The 23,767-nt window shown below is 37.9% G+C and overlaps 1 pseudogene; it reads left to right on the top strand.

Annotated features, from left to right (window-relative positions):
* The first annotated feature begins 18,602 nt into the window (after positions 1-18,602).
* LOC143663534 (mitochondrial nicotinamide adenine dinucleotide transporter SLC25A51-like) lies at positions 18,603-19,490 on the top strand (annotated as a pseudogene).
* Positions 19,491-23,767: the final 4,277 nt, after the last annotated feature.

Below are 23,767 nucleotides of genomic sequence, written 5' to 3'. Positions count from 1 at the left end.
TAGTGTGTCCTGAAGAATGGTATTCCAAATGGTATCACCCCTGAGCTCATGATTTAGTTCTGCCTTCAGTAGACCATTTAAATGTTCTGTAAAGCTGCTGATTCCAGATAGTGTAGTATGTGATACAATAATCAAGGTCATGGGTCCATTCTGGTACCCACTTTGATGTGAAGTGTGTCCCTGGCTGAGTGATGTTGTGTGAGAATTCCTGCCTATATATCTGGCATTCTTTAAGTTTCATAAGGAACATAAGCTTCTGGCTAGTGATGCCAGATATACTCATATAAGTATATATCTTTAAGGACAAACAACTGGCCCTTCTATGAGAGAAGGGCCCAAGGTAGCCCACTTGGCTCTAAGAGATCCATTGGTCTATTCAAGAAAGTGACTTATCAGCATTAGTCTCTGTGTCTGGTAGTTCGTACAATCAAAGATGACATTTTCTAGATCAAGCTTTATTAATTAAGAGACCATGTAAATAGGTCCACTACTTCTGGAGTGGATATTGATGCAGGGGCAACACCTATTTTTTAAATGTCTTCTCTGTGATGCATGCATTCTGGAGGACACTTTTTGTGATACAAAAATCTTTATACTTTGGTCTCCTACCATATGTTCATTCAAATGCCTCTACCGAAGACCTCCTTCTCGCTGAACTTCCCGTCCTTTTCTTTCCATTTTCCTAGGCAGATGGTTAATTCATTGTCCATTGACCACTAATTTGAATATATTCCCACTTTTAGCCACTTTTCTTTTTACACAAGTAAATGACTAGGTGCACTGATTATAACTGCAATTGGAAAGATTTTCTCTCTCTACTGTCTCTCAAGATCATTTTCAAATGTATGCAACCACTATCTTTTTAGCTTGCACCAATTTACTGAGTTGCCCTATCCTTAAACCAACCTCTTAATCATTCCTCCTATCTCAGCTGATCTTACAGGATATGCCATATGGCCAAAGTATGGGCAGGCAGAAGCACTATTGAAACTGTAGTGGTAACATGGGGTGTCTTGGGCTACCAGCTATAAAGCTTACTTGCTCTTGCCCTCTAGGCCTGCTAAGGCTATTTATACATATAATATATAATAACCATATATTATTTCCATCTCAGTGAGCTGCTGCTGAGAATGCCCCACTTTATGATTTGACTGGTCCAAGAGCAACCAGCTCACAATAGGCAGTTCCACATACATTTTCATTTAATGCCCCATGGTCAATATTATACCAAGATGCCTCTATGCCTTGCCACATGACAAACTAAGGACCAAGGATCACCAACAGCCAGCCTGAAAAATTCACAGTCTTCAGGGACAAAACATCACCTTGATAATGTATTTCTTTGGATATTCTTTTAGCCTTAAAGCCATCAGCCAACAAATTTCCATTGTTTAAGACAAACCATTGCAATGATTTACATGAGCAGCCAAGGAAACTAAAAAACACGGCCCTAAATCCCACAATTTTCCATTTTTGCCGATGATAAGCAGCATACTTAATGGCTACCCATCTATTTTGTCTCTAATAAGATCAGTCTATTAACCATCTCTGAAGGTCAAGTCTCCTTAACTGACCTTCAACCTTGCCAGTTATTACAGTAATTTCAGCACCCTTGCTTCTGATAGTTAAACCCCATGTGAATTATATTACTTTTGGGGTCCATTATCACCATGGCTGACCAAGATTAGCACTATGACTATCTAATATCCATATTTCCCTTCTTTTAGTAATAGAATTCTAAAATTTTATTTACGAACATTGCTGCCAAGCTAAAGGCTGCATGCCTAGTCTTCCTTACAGTAAATTATAGTATTTGTGCCCAATGAAATATGAACAAAAGTAATGTACTATACCTCTAAGTTGTACTCTTATAGTGTATGCAAACATGAACTTGCCTTCTCCCTTTCTTTTGGATATCTACTAACATCTGCCTATGAAACATAATGCATACCATTCTGACCATATGAATGAAGTGATGCTGGAGCAGTGAGATATAGGTAGTTGGGGTTCCTAGAAGACTACAAGAAACCGAGACATCTAAATATTCTGGACCACCTACCTCTGAACAGCCCCATAAGAAATAAACTTCTATTCTGTTTAAGAATTTTGTAACCTGAGTATTTTTAGAGAAAGTAAATCTATATTGTAACTAATACTCTCCTCTGTCACTTTATCTTAAAGCTATTTTAGTTAGATTCAGGAAATGAAGGAAGTGATTAGAGGTGTAAAGAAAGCCGACTTCTGAACTCCTTCATATCTGTACTCTGTCTCAAACATCTAATCTCATGGCATACCTTATATCTTGCCATTACCGATAACTGCCTTACCTTCAAAATTTCAGTTTATTTTCCACACTGAGACCACCACCTCCAATTTCCCACCTTTCTACCTCTTTTCACCCATTTCCAAAAATATTTAAATTTCATAATGACCTTTAATATATTGATCTTGCCATTTTTCATGTTTTCTTTAGTTTTCTTCTTCTTGCACATTCCTCTTTGGGCCTAATAGTCGTTATTTTCTTAATAAATCAGTCATTCATTTTTCCTTCATTCAATAAATAATCTGTTGAGCAAGATCAATACATGAAACATAGTTCTGGGTATTAGGGGTGGAGATCTGAATAAAACAGAAAAAAGCCATGCTCCATGGAATTTACCTACAAGTGGGTAGGCAGATACAGTAAGTAAATATTTAAAATATTCTATACTTTTTGCATCTTTATAATATAAATAAATAATATACAATTAACCTCTAATTACAGATTTAATTTTTAATTATTTGATCCCATTTTTGCCACAAATCTTTCAAGAAAAATTCGTAATTGGAAATTCTTCACAACTTTAAAGAAGAAACTAAAATCAGAGCATCAATTTTGCTGGCTCAAAATTTCATTAGAAGGAAAGACACAAAAATCACACATAGCAATATCCATCATAAGTCATTTTAAAAAACTCACAAAATAAAGAAATATAAGGATAAGAGAAAAATAAGGTACAAACCACAAAATTTATTCTTACTGTCGCACTACAAGATAAAAGAGCACAAAAACGCTTTAGGAATAAAATTCCTTAAAGAACTGATTCTCTGTAGAATAAAATTAAACAAAATTTTTGTTGAATTGATTGCCACAAACTGCCAAGTTTTTTTTTAGTATCTGCAATGGAAAGAATACAGGGAAAATTAAAATCTACCAATCCTAAATGCAAAATTCCTTTGAGAGAGCGGGCCATGGTGACTCAGCAAGCAGCGTTCTCGCCTGCCATGCTGGAGACCCAGGTTCGATTTCCGGTGCCTGCCCGTGCAAAATAATAATAATAATAATAATAAAATAAATAAATAAAATCCCTTTGGGAAAAGAAGTTTCCAAAAACCTTTTTTGCCCCTTCATTATATTTTGGTATGCACACAAAAGTCTGTGATGTTATTAAATGCGCTTGGTCTGCTGTATCAGTCATTTGGATATGCAAAAACAACAGATGATTTTTTTCTTGCTATATTTGACAGTATGTTTATGATGGATTCAGCAACTCTCCTGCTTTCCTGGCTCTAGGTTTCACACAGATAACAATAATGGTGATTTTGATACAACTAGTATTTACAGGATAGAAAAATAACACCCTTCTGTTGAATGTTCATGAAGTGATTACAGCCCAGTGAAACATAAATAAGCTCTTGGCCATTATCAGAAAGACAGTTGACCACTCTTACTATTCTTCCATAGCCAAAGTAAAATTCCTAACATACAACAGATTTTGCTGTTGGCTTGCTGTGATCTTAGAGAATATGTTTTAACAAGACGAAATAGCAGCAATTCCACGCTTAAGAATGAATTCTGGACAAAAGAATGCCTTGTTCTATACTTTTATGTATTAACATCAAAATGGATGAACATTCGTTTGCAGAGAAAACAATTTATTTGCTGAAAACTCCAAATAAACTTGGTAAACTTTGACAGTGTATTTTTTTACGTAATAATTTCTATGAGTCTGTACTTCAGCAGCGCTAAAATTAGTGTCTATACAAGAAAGCTAAGACATAAATGGAAGTTGAGAGATGGTTTTGTTATCTATAAGCCTGCATTTTTACTTCATTTCCATATCCACAGTTTCTTGTTATTGTGTAAACAAAATAACATTTTCCCATTATTATGTAGAACAAAAATAGCAGAATAAAAATATAAATGGAGCAATGATCTTAAATTTGCTTCTGAAAATATTCAGTGTCGTTTTTCTAGCGGTACAAAAAAGCATGATTTATGGGTTTATTTCAATGAAACTACATCACCACCAAGAACAAAATCATTTGCTCTAAAAGATGAAAATAAGATAAGTCTTTACCTAGTTATTTACTCATGGAAGGGAATGAAAACAGATTGGGAACATCCCCATTACGATATGTGAACAGAACAAGAAAAAATTTTCATGTCTGAAAGTGATCATATACTGAGGATAAAAGAGATGCAATGTAGTTACCACCTGCAGAATCTAGTGCTGACAGGACTGAGAAAGTTTGTTCCAGTTTAGTGAGGTCAGGAATGTCTACAAAATTGATGAGTATATTTTGTGAATGCAAATGTGAAATTGTAAAATTAAACAAAGTTTTATATAATTCAGAGTATTCTCTGAGAGTAACACTTCACTTTGGTCAATCATTGCCTCAACCAACCTGCTATTTGAACAAAGTGTGAAATCTACACAGCACCCATGAGCTAAATGAAGTAAAAAAAGACTTGGAAGAAGGCTAGGAAGGGCTGGGGATGCTGTGTTATGTAGAGTGCTCAGGCTTGTAATGGGACAACCTAAGGGCAAAAGATCATGGGGAGACAGTCTTCAGGGAAAAAGCATGGCCTTTATGATGCTTTGATTTGGACTTTCTCTTAGCCTCAAAACCATGATCAAATAAACTTCCATTGTTTAAATCAAACCAATGAGTGGTATTTGCTTGAGCAGCCCAGGAAACTAAAACACAGGATAAGGGCCTTTCAAGTGTGAGATTCATATAAAATATCCAAATATAAAGTTATGAAAATGAGACCGGAATATGGGGAACAGGTTAGAATGATGACAGAATTTGGAAGATGTCTGCATGTGGCTAGAATTTCCAGCCTTTAGTCTGAGTAAGATCATCAAGAATACAGGAAAAATATTTCATTCTTTTTCACACACTTCCAATTCCCTTGCCCCTCTCTTCTACCATTTACTTAATAGAAAATCACAACCTCTGTTTAAACTCAATTATCCTCCTACAAATCTAAACCTGCACAGCTGAAGGTGATGCGGGGAGAAGACAACTTTTAATTAAGGATCACACACCATAAGAAAGCATTCAGCCTGGCCTGGATGCACTAATATATCTTGTACTCAATTCACTGTTTCCCTCTCTAAAAAAAATTGTATATTGAGTATTCTCCTCTCACTGCCAACATCCTTTCTCCTAAGTGACTCTCATCTTATTTTCCCAAGAAAATGGAAGCACAAGAAGAGATTACTTCAGCTTCCTTCCACTAGCCCTTCCTACCCATACGGATCCATATTCACATACTCTGCTCATCTTCTATTTTTAATGGAAAGAATCCCCTTGCTTCTTTCCAAGGCCAAGGTCCAATCTTGTATACTCCGTGCAATTCCTTCCTAGGATTATATTGATATTTCACCTGTAATCATTCCTTTTCTTTACTGAATAATCATTTTTCTATCTCTACTAAATCACCAAGACCAGCACAGCATTTTTGCTAACTCCCATCTTAGTATCAACAACCACAAATCCTTGGGCTCCAGGCTTATTCTAGCTACTTTGGAAATATCCTCAACCCATTAATCAGAAAACTACAAAAATATGTGTCTGTACTTGATCTCTTGATTCTTCATTTTCCATTTTCCTTTTAACTCACTTTATCCAGGCTTTTATTTCTCACGTTTCTGCTGAGACTCCTTCTTTTGCCAAGGTCACAATTTCCTCGATTTTGCCATAATGAGAGTGTCTTCTCCCCCTTACCATTCGATACCTCTCAACAGCACTTTGCTTGGTTACTTACTACTTTCTTTTTGAAATTCTTTGTCTGGGGTCCTGGGATACCAAGCAAACTACATGACAAGTCAGATAGAGGAACACATAAGTAAAATATTATGTAACACATTCCATATTTCAGATTTGCAAGAAGGAAGGACAAATACCAGAGAATCAAAGATAAGGTATGGATTTTGCTGGACGTGGAGGAATGGGTATATTAATATGTTAATATAAAAGACAATGAACATAAAGTATTTATTCTAGAAACTTTGTATATATACATATACATATATGCACACACATGATTAATTATCAAGAGGTATCAAGGTCATCTCGTTGCTAAAACTGTATTGAACAAAGGACAGTATATTCTATTTCTTCAAAGAAAATGAGGGAGACCACCAGAGAGAGACCATAGAGTAATTTAATGAGTTTCCTTGTGTTCAGATAGTAGATAACAAAGATTCTATGTGTGTGACATCCAACTGTCACTTTACTATGAAAAGGTTTAATCTTATGCCCCAAAACAGAGGGTTTTTTTTCAAGCACAGAGAATACTTTTGTCCTTCTCCCCATTCCAAGAGTTTAAAGGTTTCAATATACCATGTAAGATGTTCAATTAACACTGGTAAAAAACTTACAAGCTAAAGAAGCATTATTATTCCAATTCTTCAATAAGAAAATTGAAGATGAAGTAAATTTCCCAAGATCACACAATTAGTAACTCAATCCAATATTCCTAAGCTTCAGTATCAACTGGCACTTTAGCTAATCATAAAAGTACCCAATATTTATATAATCTTTTCCCTCATCAAAAGCAAAAAAATTAAATTTCTCAAAGTTAAAATCACAACCCTTAGACTCAAGGTGACTAAGGGAGACATTCTGAGGGGTATCTTATTCTGAAAGGTAGCTTTTAGGTACAGAGAGCTGGCAGCTCATTTGCATCATGACATATTAAAACACAAGCTCATCTTTATTAAAATGGTCATATTTTGAAAAAACAATTCTCTTTTCAGGAAATGAAACAAGACTAAAACTGAAAACTCCTAGAAACATCAGCTTTAAAGCTAAGCAAACAAAGCAATTCTTTTCATAAATATCAGAACATTAAACAGCTACCCCAGACCCTAATTTTGAATTTGTTATTCTATTCATTTCATGTTTAAAATTCCCTTTGAAATCATACAGTGTGGAGAGTTGATTATTTTTAGTATAAGAAATAAAAGCCAACTCAGTCGTTAGTATTTGACATTAAGAGATTTGCAGCCACCTGAGATCCATGTGTAAATATTTATGAGAAAAGGCTCCCTCCTAACTTTTATGACATGCACTTTGTTTGCCAAATCTCAGCTCTGATTCTGAATTCTCATCTTGAGGACAAATTCTCAGAGTCCACCTGAGTTAGCAAGTCTTTTGAATGAGGTATAAACATTTTCCATTATTGTACCCAGTTATCTTTAGGAAGTTCTGTCAAGTTATGACAGACTTTGGCTCATTATTTTATTTAAGATGATGGAATTGAAGTACAAAATGTACGAAAACCCAAGATAACTTTAGGATTCCTGTCCCCCAGATATGAGGCTCCCTCAGACATGTTACCTTTCATCAAGGAGATCCAAGAAATAGGACATAGAGATCTAAGAAAATGTATTTAATAAGTCAAAAACAGGTATGCCAGTTCATCTGGTTGCATGAAGAGTATAAAGGCACCGTTTACAACCCTAAAAAATGAAATAACGTAAGTCCTTTAGGGAAGAACTGAGCAGATTTGTATTTCACCCTAATATTTTGCATTTCCCCAATCCATTGTGTCAGTTATCTGTTCAAATATTCACATTTTCTTCTCTCTTAATACTGACTGATGCCATTCCAAAAGGTTGCAATTACAGCACTATTTTTAAAAGACTCTGCATTTAACCTTTGTTGCTTTTTTTCTTTTAGCCCCATATAATGTCTTCTCTGTATCTCTAGTACAGGGGCAATAACTTCTCTTTCTTTATAAGTCTCTATAATTTTATACAATGAAAATATTTTTAAACAATAGTATGACTACATAATGCTGAGTGAAATAAGCCAGACAGAAAATGACAGATACTGTATGATTTTGCTTTTAATACAGAATATAGGGGACATAGAGATACACGGAAGCTGGAGATGGTGGAACGTTTAGCTAATAAGGTTGAACTTAAATGTAAGGGAATGGCTAGAAGTGAAGGCAGTTCATTAGTGGATTTATAAGTAGCATTGCCATATTGAAGGTGAACAGGATTGACGGGGGTTGTATAGAGCCATGTATCCCACCGATTAACACTAAAAATATCACTAAGTTCTTGCATGAAATGACTTCAAAGTTATGCATCATGTACAAATAGTTTATAATATTGAGGCATGGGGGGAAGCTATTATTGCATGCTATGGGTTATGTTTAACAGGAAGACATCAACAGTTCCACAGCAATACCAGGGGTAAATAACTGGGGAGGAAGGACAAGAGTTAAGGGGAGGTTTAGATTTTCTATTTGCTGAGGGTGCGTTTATCAATTATTTTTCTCTTGGATGCAACGAAAATTGTCAAAAATTGAGAGTGTTGATGATTAAACCAGTAAGTGAGGGTAATGTAAGACATGGACAATTGGCTTTGGATGTTATACATAAAGCCCAATAGATGGAGGTGGCTGAAGGATACACTGACTGAGAAGTGCAGTGGCAAACTGTGTGTATGCATATGATTGAATATTGTGCTGCTACAGAAGGGAATGAAGTTGTAAGGCAGGCAATATTGTGAATGACCCTATAGGACATTATGTGATGCAAAATAAGCCAGAAACAAAAGAGCAACTATTGTATGGTCTCATTTAGAACATGCTTATTTAAAAACTGGGGTCTAGGTCATAAAGTCTTACAGCAGTCACGTTTAGTCTAGAGCTGTAGATTTTGAAAGGCAGTGTTGTATATGTATAACATGGTATTTCCCTGGAATTTTGGGTGCCTGTGGACATCTAAGACTCAAAGTAGGAGTTGTGCAGGTCTGAAAGTCAGCATTGCCACATACAATAACTATTAAAGAAATTGAAAAAGAGATCAGGCTTCAATTATAGATAAAAACAAAGCCCATTGGGTTGAGACGAAGGTATATCAGAATACAAGCATAAGGACTAAGGTATAATACAAAATACAAAAGAGGACATTGTCTCTATTTCAGAACTTCACCTACTCTGTGAGACTAAGGGAAGAGAGGTTTATTTTGTCCCAAACCTAAATTTTCTGAAGCACATAATCAAACTCAACCTGTCTGGATAAATCACTTAAACAACCCAAACACTTGGAGCCCAGAATAGGAATGAGGGCTTTTAATTCTGTACAGCTTAATGTAATGCCTGGGTACATCCCAGAATAAGTTGAGCAAACAATTAAAAAGTATTGGCAAAGTCCCTTGAGGAAGGGAAGAAAAAATATGAAACTATTAAATTTTACCACCAGGGAAGCCCCTGATACTATCTCAAGCATTAGGGACTCCCAAGCCAATAGGCCAAGCCCTTGATCTTGAGTCTTGCTCTTGTGAAGCTTATTTATGTAGCGGAGAAGCTAAGCCTACCATAGTTACACCTAAGTTACTTCCAGAAGAACTCCGCGGTTGTTCAGATGTGGTCTCTCTCTCTCTAAGCCCAACTCTACAAGTAAAACCATTTCTCTCCCCTTTATATGGGACATGACATCCAGTGGTGAAACTCACTAGCAATATTGGATATTATTGCCAAGGATTAGCCTGGCCCTGGCACTGTGGGATCAACAATGCCTGCTTGATCAAAAGGGGGAAAAGAATTCTTACCAATAAAGTATCAGTGGCTGGGAGAGTTCAAATAAGGTTGAGAGGTTATTCTGGAGGCTACTCTTACATAAGTTTCAGCTAGATATTGCTATTTGCCATGGACTGCCAAAGCTCAGTCAAAACCATTTCTGCCAACCCTAAAGAACCTAGAACTCTATTTAGGATTCTACAAAAGTTCTATGCACCATGATTACTTTCCAGAAACTACATCCTCCAGATGGGCTCCTAGGCCAGATAAGTCCTGAAACCCAGAGGGGCCAGTCTCTCCAGAAAATCAACTAGTTCCATCCCCCTATCCCATATTATCAAATCCCTTTCCAACTTGAAGACGTTATTGGAAGAAAGATCAAAGGAGAAGGTGGAATAAAAGAGAAAATAAGATTTAACAAAGGAGTATGACTGCTGTATCATTATCATGATATTTCCTTCTATCAGCAGTGTCTTGGAGCAGCTAGAAGGAAAAACCTAAAATTGCAGAACTGTAAGCCATACCAAACTCTGAAATCTGTTCCACAACTAATTATTTGGTTGTGTGCTTTGAAATTTATCATGTTTTTGTATGTGTTATTTTTCTTAATAAAAAAAAGTATGACTTACTTAAATTGAGAAATGAAATATTGAGACAAAGAATATAGTTTTAATGAGCAAGCATTTTTTATCATAAACCTGTGTATTGCAACCTTCTGACACATTTGAGATCTGAGTGCACTAATAGGCAACTAGCCTGATATCCAAGGATAAACAGATGCCATCAGGGAGCAACAAGAATCTTTCCTACCTGAGACAGATACCATAAGGCCCCATTAAGAAGAGTTTTAGTTTCCCAAGCAGTGGGGTGGCTTAAAAATAGAAATTTATTGACTCACAGTTTTGAGGCCAAGAGAGCTCCAAAATTGAAGTATAACAAGGTGATGCTTTCTCCCCAGAGACTGTAGTATTCTGGGGATGGCTTCAGTAATCCTTGGTCTTTGTCATTTTCTGTCACATGGCAATGCATATGGAAGTGTATTCTCCTTTGTCTTCCAGATTCCTTTGACTTTCAATTTCTGGCTGCTCCTTGTGGCTCCCTTTCTGTGTCCAATCTTCTTTGCTTACAAGAACTTCAGTCATTTTGGATTATCACCTACCCTCATCCAGTTTGGACACATCTTATCTAATATCTTAACATCTTTAATGATCCTATTTACAAATGGGCTCATGCCCACAGGACCTGAACATGCCTTTTGTGGGGGACATGATCGAATCCCCAACAGAGTTCAACTAAAATTGTTAATAAATTGATAAACATAAAATGCTGGCTAATGAGATATTATACAACCACTGGGGGCACATATACATATGGAATTCCTATCTACTTGCAGATTCTTCTCCGTGGACCTCGTTAGAAGCTCACAAAAATGTTTGCTGGAAATCTTGAAAACCCAACCCCCATGAGACAGGCAAGATGTAGGGGAAAGTCAGCCACTGTGGAAAAGGAACTACATCCCACCCAATTCCTTCTTTCCTACTATGCCTCCAAACAAATCCTTAAACTGCTAAGGAAGGACAAAAAATAAATGCCTCGTGGCACTGGTGAAAAACTATTGCAACTGGGGGAAAGAACCAAAAAACCTTCTATGCCCTAGAGAGGGATAACTGGGCCCAGAACTGAAGCTTGGGAAAAGACAGAAACATTGATAAGGCCAAACCACCAAGATTCAGGGACTGAGGCTTAATTAGAACAGCCATGGAAGCCCCTCCATCCCTAACACCAGTCCAATAAGCACTAATCAATAAGAAGTAGTAGAATATCACTCTAGGTATTATAAGAACATGAAGTACAGATGCTCTCAGGTGTAATGCAATGGGGAGATTTAAAGCTGAGGGTAGAGAAAACATTAAGAAAAATATTCTGGATAGCCAGCCAACTAAAAGCGAGGAATTTTTTTTTAAAAAAAGGAATTTGGAGACTATAACACACTGAAAGTAACCATAATAACAACAACAACAAAAATGCCCAAACTGCTTAACTCCTGACTAAGTTGGCTCACAACTCACAACTAAAGTTCCAGCAAAGGAAATGCATGTTCATTTCCTAGCATAAAATTTATACCTCAGTGCCTACTATCCTGCACAAGGGATCTGACCCTTAAGAAAATGTTATGAAGCACTTGAAAAAAAGTTAAACAACACAGCAAACTGTTAAGAGATGAAGTAATCACCTTCAGAATTATAAAAGATTTCTGGTCAGAAACCATGCAAGCCAAAAACAATGAAAAGACATCTTTAAAATACTGAAAGAAGGAAACTCTCAAGCCAGAATTCTACATTTATGGAAAATATTTTTCAGATATAATGGAGACAAAAGAAAACAGAAAGGATTGAGCAGATCTGTACTACAAGGAATATTAAAGTTCTTCAGGAAGAAGTAACATGATAGAAAGAGATTCGGATGTAAACAAAGAAATATTCCTTTGGAAATCAAATAAATGAAAGTAAAAATTATATTTGTTTTTGTTATTTTTAATTCCATTAAAAGATAGCTGTCTAGGGCCATGGTGGCTCAGTGGCAGAGTTCTAGCCGGCCAGGCCAGAGACCTGGGTTCTGTTTCTTGTGCCTGCCCATGTAAAAAAAAAAAAAAAGACAACTTTATTCATCTAAAGCAAGAATAGTAGCAATGTATTACGTATTTATAACATATATAAAGGTAAAACATGATAGCATTACCACAAAGGATGACAAGGAGGAATTGGAAATATTATCACAATAATGGTTCATACTACATGTGAAGTGTATAATATTATTTGAAGTTCATGTCAGTTTGAAGCTAATATCTACCCCCAGAAAAACCACGTCCTTTAATACTTATTCAATACCGCTGAGTGGGAGCTTTTTGATTGTTTCCATGGAGATGTGACCCACTCAACTGTGGGTGGTAAACTTTGATTACCATGGATATGTATCTTCACCTATTCAAGGATTGCTCCCCTTTTAAGAGGGAATCATTTTGGAAAAAAGCTTTAGAGCCATGGAACTGACAGAGCCCACAAAGACAGAGACTTTGGGAGTTTCATAAAGAAAACACCCCCAAGGAGGCCATTGAAGAAGCCTGGAGAGAAAGCCAGCAGACTTCACCATGTGCCTTTCCAGCTGAAAGAGAAACCCCAAATGTCACTGGCTTTCTTGAGCCATGTTATCTTTCCCTGGATGCCTTCATTTGGACATTTTTATAGCTTTGCCAGAATTTGGGCATTCTTATGCCTTATAGAACTGTACTTGTAACTTATTAAATTCCCCTTTTAAAAAGCCATTCCAATTCTGGTATATCGCATTCCAGCAGCTTACTAACTATAACAGATTTGGTATCAGGGAAGTGAAGGGCTACTGCAGTTTGCAAATACCAAAAGATTGGAATAGCTTTTTAAATGGATAAGGGGAAGATTCCAGAGGAGTTGTGAGAAACTTAATAGACAAGGTCTAGAATGCTTTGAAGAGACCGTTGGTAGAAATGTGTACTCTAAATATAACTCTAATGAGGCTTTAGACAGTAATGATGAACTTCCTTCCAAACTGGAAGGAAGGCATTCTTTGTAGATGGAAGGCAGAATTTGTGAGTGATAAACTTGTATATTTAGCAGAGGAAATTTCCAAACTAAATGTGGAAAATGCAATCTGGCTGCACTTTGAAGCTTATAGTAAAATGTGAGAGGAAAGAGATAAGTTAAGAACTGAACTCTTGAGTGCAAAGAAAACAAAATTGCTGTTCTGGAAAATTCTAGGCTTCCAAAAAGTGAGACCCAGGCAATAGGGCCCATGTGAGGATTTAACCAAGCATGGAAGTAGTCAGCCACTACAGGACAAGGGAGGATTGGAGATGGAGTCATCCAGAAAGGATTTGTGGATAGTCCTTTTGTCTGATGAGCATGATCCCAGCATATTGCATACAAAACCAATGAGTGTGTTGTGGGAGCTGTATAAAATGGAACATCTGCCAGTCTGGACTGAAAGGGACAGAAAAGGATCAAAGTGAAGAAAAAATAGCTTTAGAGGCAGAACCATGGAAACTAAGGTCTGGAACCAGAAAACCTTGGGCCAGGAATCTGGACCCACCCATACATGTGGAGAGGGTGAGTTTGCCTTGGAAGCAGCAGGTGAGCCTTCTGCTTCATTGTTCAGGAAGAATTGTTCCACTTCAAGCCCCTGAGAGGATGGAGCACATAAACTAGAAGTTGGGGGGTACCTCGCTGCCACCCCATTGTTCTGGAGGGGTTAAGTGTGTGCCCCAGAGATGCAGAGATCCCAGGTACAACCCCAATATATGGAGAGGGTGGATCTGAGAAAAAGGTTGCCCCCCCTCAAAAAAATCCAGTGTAGCAACTCATCCCAGCATTTAGAGAGAGAGTAAGGCCACTGCATAGACCCTTGGAAAGGGTGGGATTGCTGCTTTCTAAAGCCCAAGGATAAATGATTCTCAGACTTTGAAATCTAATGGGGTTTGTCCTGAAGGTTTTTGAAACTGTTGGAGTCCAGTGACCCCTGTGTTCCCTCCAATTTCCCCCTTTAGAAATGGGGACAGGTATTGTATGACTGTCCCTTCTTTGCGTATTGGTAGCAGACATTTGTTGAGTTTCACAGGTCCAGAACAAGAGGAGAATTTTACCTTAGGACAAACCATTCCTGTAGCTGACTTTGATGAGATTCTGTGCTGTTTCTGACTTTGTATTATATTTGTATTATTATGGTTTAAGACTTTCTGATATTGTTATGGAATGAATATATTTTCCATTTGGAAATAACATGTCCTTCTGGGATTCAGAATGTAGAATGTGCCAGTTTGAAGCTATTATGTACCCCAGAAAATTCAAGTCCTTTAATCCTCACTCAATACTGCTGGGTGTGATATTTTTTATTGTTTCCATGGAGATGTGACCCACTCAACTGTGGGTGGTATCCTTTGATTAGATGGTTTCCATGAAGATCTGTCTCCACCCATTCAAGGTGGAGCTACTTCCTGTTTAAGAGGGAACCATTTTAGAAAAAGTTTTAAAGCCATCAGAGCTGACAAAGCCCACATAGCCAGAGATCTTTGAAGATTAATAAAGAAAATGCCCCCTGGGAAATCACTGAAGAAGCCTGAAAAGAAAGCTAGCATACCTCACCATCTATCTTTCCAACTGAGAGAGAAATCCTGAACATCATTGGCCTTCTTGAGCCAAGGTAACTTTCTCTGGATGCCTTAATTTTGACATTTTTATACCTTTGCCTTAGTTTGGACAGTTTCACAGCCTTAGAACTAAAAATTTCAACTTAATAAATCCCTCTTTTAAAAAGTTATTCTAATAAACTAGAAGACTTAGAGGAAATGAATAACTTCCTAGAAAGACATGAATAACCAACATTGACTTGAGAAGACATAGACAACCTCAACAAACCAATCGCAAGTAAAGAGATTGAACCAGTCATCAAGAAACTCCCCAAAAAGAAAAGTCCAGGACCAGATGAATTCTACCAAGCATTCAAGAAAGAATTAGTACCAATCCTGTTCAAATGCTTCAAAAAAAATTGAAGATGATGGAAAGCTATCTAACTAATTCTATGAAGCCAGTATCACCCTCATACCAAAGACAAAGATAATATGAGAAAAGGAAATTACAGACCAATCTTGCTAATGAATATAAATACAAAAATCCTCAACAAAATACTTGCGAATCAAATTCAGCAGCACATTGGAAGAATTATAAACCATGACCAAGTGGAATTTATTCCAGGTATGCAAGGATAGTTCAACAAAAGAAAATCAATTAATACGATACAATATATCAACAAATCAAAGCAGAAAAACACATGACCATTTCAATTGATGAAGAAAAGGCATTTCACAAAATTTGACATCCTTTCTCGATGACAATACTTCAAAGGATAGGAATAGAAGGAATTTTCTCAATATGATAAAGGAAATATATGAAAAACCCACAGCTAACATCATACTCAATGGGAAAAGACTGAAAGCTTTCCCTGTAAGATGAGGAAAAAGACAAGGATGCCCATTATCACCATTGCTATTCAACATTGTGCTGGAAGTTCTAGCCAGAGCAATTAGAAAAGAAAATAAATAAATAAAAGGCATCCAAATTGGAAAGGAAGAAGTAAAACTCTCATTGATTGCAGATTATATGATACTATGTGTAGAAAATTCTGAAAAACCCATAGCAAAGCTTCTAGAGCTAATAAGTGAGTACAACAAAGGGGCTGAACACAAGCTCAACACCAAAAAATCAGTTGCATTTCTATTCCCTGGGAATGAGCAATTTGAGAAGGAAATCAAGAAAAATATTCCATTTACAATAGCAACCAAAAGAATCAAATATTTAGAAATAAATTTAACCAAGGATATGAAAGACCTATCATTAAAAAATATATAAGAAATTGCTAAAGGAAATCATGGAAGACCTAAATAAATGGAAGGGCATACCATATTCATGGATTGGAAGACTAAATGTAATTGAGATTGTCAATTCTACCCAAATTGATTTATAGAATCAATGCAATACCAATTAAAATCCCAAAGGCCTACTTTGCAAAAATAGAAAAACCAATAACCAAATGTATTTGGAAGGGCAGGCTACCCTGAATAGCTAAAAATATATTGAGAAGAAAGAAGTAGGGGGTCTCACACTACCTGACTTCAAAGCATATTACAAAGCTACAGTGGTCAAAAAAGCATGGTACTGGCATAAAGATATATATACTGACCAATGGAATTGAATAGAGTATTTAGATATAAACCCTCTCATGTATGGACAATTTATCTTTGATAGGACAGTCAAGCCAACTCACCTGAGACAAAGCAGCCTCTTCAATAAAGGGTGTTTGAAGAACTGGATATCCAAATGCAAAAGAATAAAAGAAGATCCATATCTCACACCTTACACAAAAATTAACTTAAAGTGTATCAAAGACCTAAATACTAGATCAAAGACCATAAAACTTTTAGAAGAAAATGTAGGGAAATATCTTATAAACTTTGCAATAGGAGGCGGTTTCCTAGATCTTTTACCCAAAGCATGAGCATTGAAGAAAGACATAGATAAATGGGAACTCCTCAAAATCAAACACTTTTGTGCATCAAAGAACTTTGTTAAGAAAGTAAGAAGGCAGCCTATGCAATGGGAGACAATATTTGAAAACCACATATCAGATAAGTGTTTAGTATCCAGAATATATAAAGAGATTCTTCAACTCTACAATGAAAAGATGAACAACCCAATTAAAAAATGGGCAAAAGACATGAACAGACACATCTCAGAAAAGGAAATACAAGTGGATAAAAGGCACATGAAAAGATGCTCAATTTCACTGTTTATTAGGGAAATACAAATCAAAACCACAATGAGATATCATCTGACACCCACTAGAATGGCCATTATCAAAAAAATAAACTGAAATGACAAATGCTAGAGAGGATGTGGAGAAAGATACACATTTATCCACTGTTGGTGGGAATGTAAAATGGCACAACCACCCTGGAAGGCAGTTTGGTGGTTCCTCAAGAAGCTAAGTATAGAAATGCCATATGATCCAGCAATCCCATTGCTAGGTATCTATTCAGAGCATATGAGGGTAAGGACACAATGAACATTTGCACACCAATGTTTATAGCAGCATTACTTATGATTGCCAAGAGATGGAAATAGCCCAAACATCCATCAATGAATGAGTGACCAAACAAGCTGTGGTATTTGCATATGATGCAGTATTATGTAGCAGTAAGACAGAATAAAATCATGAAGCATGTAACAAGGTGGATGACTTGAAGACATTTGCTGGGTGAAATTAGCCAGAAACAAAAGGACAAATACTGTATGGTCTCACTAATATGAACTAACATTTATGAGTGAATTTGGAGAACTGAAGTTAAGAACACAGGCTATCAGGAGATAGAAACAGAGTAGATATTGGGCAATTAGTGCTGAAGGAATGCAGATTGTGCAACAGGACTGACTGAAAATTCAGAAATGGATAGCACAATACTATCTGATTATAGCACAATAATATAATTGCACTGAATGAAACTGAATGTGAGTATGATAGAGGGAGAAGGGTTGGGGGCATGTATGATACCAGAAAGAAAGATAGAGATTAAGACCGAGACAGTATAATCTAGGAGTGCCTAAAGTGTACAATAATAGTGATTAAATGTACAAATTTAAAAATGTTTGTGCATGAGGGAGAACAAGAGAATGTCAGTATTGCAGGGTATTGAAAATAGATGGTAAATAGCAAGAGTACAATCAATACAAACTAGGGTCTATAGTCAATGGTAACATTGGAATGTACTTCCACTGAATGCAACAAAGGCATTATGCCAAAAGTAAATATCAGGAGACAGTGGGATTGGTAAAGGGGTATGGATTCTTTGTGGAAGAAAAGGAGAAGTCTTCAGATAGAGTCTGGTGGTGAAGGCATGTCTATGCACTTAGTGTGGCTTGTATGATGTGTGAATAAAACTGTTTAAGAATGAACAGAGAGGCCTGAGAGGGCACTGGCTCAAGGCCTTGCTCGCTGGCTGACCTAGTGGTGGGTGGCTACCGCGTGTGGGTCCGGAGTTCTGTAATGATGAGAAATTCAGTTACCACGATCTTAGTTTTTCCAGAAGAGAGAGATACTAAAATACATTGAAAATGGATGAAATTGGGAGAGATATCAAAAGGTTACCATCAGGCCCAGATGGTATAACAGGCTAAAGAGTCCTTCATGAAGAAGAAAGTTCTTAAGCAACATGATGGATTCAGAAGCCCATGAGAAGAGGCCACCAATCATAGCATCTTCAAAACAAGATATACCACCTCCTATTACAGATGTATGTGAAATGAAGCATTACTTATGTGGCTGCTGTGCAGTTTTCAACAATATAGCAATCACTTTCCCTATCCAGAAGGTCCTCTTTCAGAGTATGGAATCAAAACCCAGGATGCAATACTTCAGTTGAGGAGGAATGGATTCTGAATTTTGCATCGCGGAATCCTTCCCCCACTAATACAGAAGGCAACTACGCTGGCCTTTGTGTTTGGTCTGTATGAAGGTCTTCACTTGCCTTCTCCCTAAGCATGTCAGCACCCCAGAGCTTGTAACTCGGAGCATGGCAGCAGTACTTGCAGGGACAACAGAAGCCATTTTCACTCCCTTGAAAGAATTCAAACATAGCTTCAAGACCACAGGCATCATGACAAATTTACAAACACTTATCAGGCTTTCAGGTCACTGAAATCCCATGGAATTGGAGAGTATTGTCGAGGTTTGGTGCCCATTCTTTTCCATAATGGATTCAGCAATGTCCTTTTTTTTTTGGCTTTCAAAGTCCCATTAAGGAGTAATTGCCCACTGCCACAACTCACAGTGCTCATTTGCCCAATGATTTTATCTGTGGAGGGCTCTTGGGTGCTATGTTAGGATTCTTGTTTTTTACACTTAATGTTGTAAAAACTCGCATGCAGTCTCAGATTGGTAGGGAATTTCAGTCTTTCCCCAAAGTTTTCCAAAAAATCTGGCTAGAATGGGATAGGAAATTGGCAAACCTTTTCAGAGGTGCCCATCTTAATTACCATCAGTCTTCATATCTTGGGGTATAATCAATGAGACTTACGAGTTCATGTTAAAGGTTATATGAAAGAATCATTAGTTAGGTGCCATTTATAAACAAAATAAGAAGAACAAAATACCTAAGAAGAATACAATTCTGACCGGATCCAAGATGGCGTCTTAGTAAGGTACATGTGTCTTAGTTCCTCCGACTCCAAATCAACTAATAGGTGAACAGAAACAGTACAGAACAGCTCCCGGGGCTACAGCAGGGAATGGACACACAGCGTAACCCAGTCTGGGCTGGTTAGTCTGACTGCGAAACTCGGCTGCGGTGAGTGAGATCCCCGAGCGGCGGGCGATTTCCCGAGCAGCCGCAGCTGTGGCGGTCCGAGCTAATCCCTCCCTCCTTCCCGGGCTGGCTGAGGGACGCGGAGAGACAAGCTTCCCAGCCAAGGCGGCCGGCGCCACACTTTTGCGGGCGGCTTCGAGTCTCGGCTTCGAGTCCGCGACTACGAGTCTCGCATCAGAGGGCTATCCAAAGTCTGGGCTGGCAAGTCTGACTGCGACTCTTGGCTGCGGCGAGACCCCCGAGCAGCGCGTGATTTGCCGAGCAGCCGCAGCTGCAGCGGTCCGAGCTAATCCCTCCCCCCTTCCCGGGCTGGCTGAGAGTATCAGAGAAGCAAGTTTCCCAAGCCAAGGCAGGCGGCGCCCTTCTTCTGTGGGCAGCTTCGAGTCTCAGCTTTGAGTCCGCAGCTACGAATCTCAGATCAGAGGGCTATCCAAAGTCTGGGCTGGCTAGACTGTCTGCGAGACTCGGCTGCGGTGAGACCCCCAAGCGGCGCGTGATTTCCCGATCAACGGCAGCTGCGGTGGTCCAAGCTACTCCCTCCCCCCTTTCCGGGCCGGCTGAGAGTATTGGAGAAGCAAGTTTCCCAAGCCGAGGCAGGCGGCACCCCTCTTTTGCGGGCGGCTTCGAGTCTCTGCTTCGAGTCCGCGGATACGAGTCTCGGATAGGAGGGCTATCCAAGCAGCGGTAGCCCCCCCCCCACGGGAGGCTTCCTGGTCTGGTGGGGAATCCCCCAGGCCCACTGCGGCCCGCAATCAGCCACAGGGTCCCCTCAAGCCGCGGCAGCTGACGCCCCCACCACGCGCGGCCCCTGAACCAAAGGAGAGAATTGGATCCGAAATCCCCAGGCCACGGAGATCGGTGACTGGGGGAGACCCATTCCAAACACTTGAGACAAACGTGTGCCACGTGCGCCACATACTGGGCAAGATAAGAAAAACAGATCCCAGAGATTTCACAGAAAAATATTACAACCTTGCTGGGTCCAACACCAAGAGAAATCTGAATAAATGTCCAGACGCCAGCAGCAGAAGATAACTGTCCACGCTCAAAAGATTGAGAATATGGCTCAGTCAAAGGAACAAACCAATAGCTCAAATGAGACACAAGAGCTGAGACAACTAATGCTAAATATATGAACAGAAATGGAAAACCTCTTCAAAAATGAAATCGATAAATTGAGGGAGGACATGAAGAGGACATGGGCTGAACATAAAGAAGAAATAGAAAAACTGAAAAAACAAATCGCAGAACTTATGGAAGTGAAGGATAAAGTAGCAAACATAGAAAAAATAATGGATAGCTACAATGATAGATTTAAAGAGACAGAAGACAGAATTAGTGATTTGGAGGATGGAACATCTGAATTCCAAAAAGAAACAGAAACTATAGGGAAAAGAATGGAAAAATCTGAACAGGGTATCAGGGAACTCAAGGACAATATGAACCGCACAAATATACGTGTTGTGGGTGTCCCAGAAGGAGAAGAGAAGGGAAAAGGAGGAGAAAAACTAATGGAAGAAATTATCACTGAAAATTTCCCAACTCTTATGAAAGACCTAAAATTACAGATCCAAGAAGTGCAGTGCACCCCAAAGAGATTAGACCCAAATAGGCGTTCTCCAAGACACTTACTAGTTAGAATGTCAGAGGTCAAAGAGAAAGAGAAGATCTTGAAAGCAGCAAGAGAAAAACAATTCATTACATACAAGGGAAACCCAATAAGACTTTGTGTAGATTTCTCAGCAGAAACCATGGAAGCTAGAAGACAGTGGGATGATATATTTAAAATACTAAAAGAGAAAAACTGCCAACCAAGACTCCTATATCCAGCAAAATTATCCTTCAAAATGAGGGAGAAATTAAAACATTCTCAGACAAAAAGTCACTGAAAGAATTTGTGACCAAGAGACCAGCTCTGCAAGAAATACTAAAGGGAGCACTAGAGTCAGAACCGAAAAGACAGAAGAGAGAGATATGGAAAAGAGTGTAGAAAGAAGGAAAATCAGATATGATATATATAATACAAAAGGCAAAATGTTAGAGGAAAATATTATCCAAACAGTAATAACACTAAATGTCAATGGACTGAATTCCCCAATCAAAAGACATAGATTGGCAGAATGGATTAAAAAACAGGATCCTTCTATATGCTGTCTACAGGAAACACATCTTAGACCCAAAGATAAACATAGGTTGAAAGTGAAAGGTTGGGAAAAGATATTTCATGCAAATAACAACCAGAAAAGAGCAGGAGTGGCTATACTAATATCCAACAAATTAGACTTCAAATGTAAAACAGTTAAAAGAGACAAAGAAGGACACTATCTACTAATAAAAGGAACAATTAAACAAGAAGACATAACAATCATAAATATTTACGCACCGAATCAGAATGCCCCAAAATACGTGAGGAATATACTGCAAACACTGAAAAGGGAAATAGACTCATATACCATAATAGTTGGAGACTTCAACTCACCACTCTCATCAATGGACAGAACATCTAGACAGAGGATCAACAAAGAAATAGAGAATCTGAATAATACTATAAATGAACTAGACTTAATAGACATTTATAGGACATTACATCCCAAAACAGCAGGATACACCTTTTTCTCAAGTGCTCATGGATCATTCTCAAAGATAGACCATATGCTGGGGCAAAAAGCAAGTCTTAACAAATTTAAAAAGATTGAAATCTTACACAACACTTTCTCGGATCATAAAGGAATGATGTTGGAAATCAATAATAGGCAGAGTGCCAGAAAATTCACAAATACGTGGAGGCTCAACAACACACTCCTAAACAACGACTGGGTCAAAGAAGAAATTGCTAGAGAAATTAGCAAATACCTCGAGGCGAATGAAAATGAAAACACAACATATCAAAACTTATGGGACGCAGCAAAGGCAGTGCTAAGAGGGAAATTTATTGCTCTAAATGCCTATATCAGAAGAGAAGAAAAGGCAAAAATTCAGGAATTAACTATCCATTTGGAAGAACTGGAGAAAGAACAGCAAGCTAACCCCAAAGCAAGCAAAAGGAAAGAAATAACAAAGATTAGAGCACAAATAAATGAAATTGAAAACATGAAAACAATAGAGAAAATCAATAAGGCCAGAAGTTGGTTCTATGAGAAAATCAATAAGATTGATGGGCCCTTAGCAAGATTGACAAAAAGAAGAAGAGAGAGGATGCAAATAAATAAGATCAGAAATAGAAGAGGAGACATAACTACTGACCTCACAGAAATAAAGGAGGTAATAACAGGATACTATGAACAACTTTACGCTAATAAATACAACAATTTAGAGGAAAAGGACAGGTTCCTGGAAAGACATGAACAACCAACTTTGACTCAAGAAGACATAGATGACCTCAACAAACCAATCACAAGTAAAGAAATTGAAGCAGTCATTCAAAAGCTTCCTAAAAAGAAAAGTCCAGGACCAGACGGCTTCACATGTGAATTCTATCAAACATTCCAGAAAGAATTAGTACCAACTCTCCTCAAACTCTTCAAAAAAATCGAAGTGGAGGGAAAACTACCTAATTCATTCTATGACGCCAACATTACCCTCATACCAAAACCAGGCAAAGATATTACAAGAAAAGAAAACTACAGGCCGATCTCTCTAATGAATACAGATGCAAAAATCCTCAATAAAATTCTAGCAAATCGTATCCAACAACACATTAAAAGAATTATTCATCATGACCAAGTAGGATTCATCCCAGGTATGCAAGGATGGTTCAACATAAGAAAATCAATTAATGTAATACACCATATCAACAAATCAAAGCAGAAAAATCACATGATCATCTCAATTGATGCAGAGAAGGCATTTGACAAGATTCAACATCCTTTCCTGTTGAAAACACTTCAAAGGATAGGAATACAAGGGAACTTCCTTAAAATGATAGAGGGAATATATGAAAAACCCACAGCTAATATCATCCTTAATGGGGAAAAATTGAAAACGTTCCCCCTAAGATCAGGAACAAGACAAGG

This window comes from Tamandua tetradactyla, chromosome 19 (assembly GCF_023851605.1).
Source record: "Tamandua tetradactyla isolate mTamTet1 chromosome 19, mTamTet1.pri, whole genome shotgun sequence".
NCBI lineage: Eukaryota > Metazoa > Chordata > Mammalia > Pilosa > Myrmecophagidae > Tamandua > Tamandua tetradactyla.
Note: the sequence above shows the minus strand (reverse complement) of the source record. Positions and strands in the feature narration are given on the sequence as shown.